Raw genomic sequence first — 1,073 nt, 5'->3', positions numbered from 1 at the left:
CTCAGGCATTGGAGATAACAGGATTCACTCATTTTTTGGTTCAAAGAATCTTCTGCTGCTGGTTTTGGTGTATATGGAATTATCATGCATTATTTTCCCAGAACAGAGGAATAGTCTCTCACCTCCTATATACTCAGCAAGGATCAAATTGTACTTTGTTCTCAAGCATGAACGGGGTCTGGGGCAGGATCAGTTCAAGCTCTGTCACTGAGGAAACACAGTGAAGACAGTACAGGCAGTCCTTGACTTAAGATGTTTTGAGTTGCAACAAATGGCACTTACGACATTTATAAATCAACACCCTGTAGTGACTTTCTGACATCATTTTGTCTTTACGACGCTTGATCTGACACCATGCCACACCAGCAAACGAGTTCACTGTGTCGCCCATCTCCCTGGAGAACATCTGTCCAAACTTCCTTGGACACTTTCTTTAAGAAAGCAGACAAGAGTCCAGGAAAACCTGCAGCCAAGACCCCTGAGAAGACTCCAGCCAAGAACCCTTCAACAAGTCCAGCAAAGTCACCTCAAAGCAGTCCTTCCAAATCAATATGATTGCTATTTACAATATAAATACATTAATGCAGCTGTATTACTCATTTATACTTGAGCCCTAAGTGCCTGCACTGATCCAGGCAGACACGGTTCTTTGGGTGAATCTGAAATCTTTCATTAGACCAACTCAAATAGTTGGGAAAACATTTCTTTAGCAAGCTTTCAGGTTTAAAACCCCATCTTATGTGAGGGTAAAGCCGCCCCCCGACCCCCGACACCACAACAACATGAAGTGAGCTCTCCTGATAGGGCCATGCCTCCAGGCGCTACCGTAATGACATCATCCCCTCACATGTTTGGGTACCAGGCTTGTGCTGTGTTAGTCTGACGTAATATGGCAAAACGTGACGTCATAAGGCCACCACATGGCGTGACTGCGGGTTCGGACCCCGCAAGGGCCGGGGTGCAGTGTCATGGGCCGTGGCGGGGACGAGCCGAGGCCCCTGGCCGGACAGCGTTCCGTCCGGGACGCTGCTTCCGGCGGAAGACACGGCGGCTTCCAGTCCCGGACTGTCCAG

The sequence above is a fragment of the Crocodylus porosus genome, unplaced genomic scaffold, assembly GCF_001723895.1.
Source record: "Crocodylus porosus isolate Cpor-Errol unplaced genomic scaffold, CroPor_comp1, whole genome shotgun sequence".
NCBI classification, from domain to species: domain Eukaryota; kingdom Metazoa; phylum Chordata; order Crocodylia; family Crocodylidae; genus Crocodylus; species Crocodylus porosus.
This window is presented reverse-complemented; position numbering follows the sequence as displayed.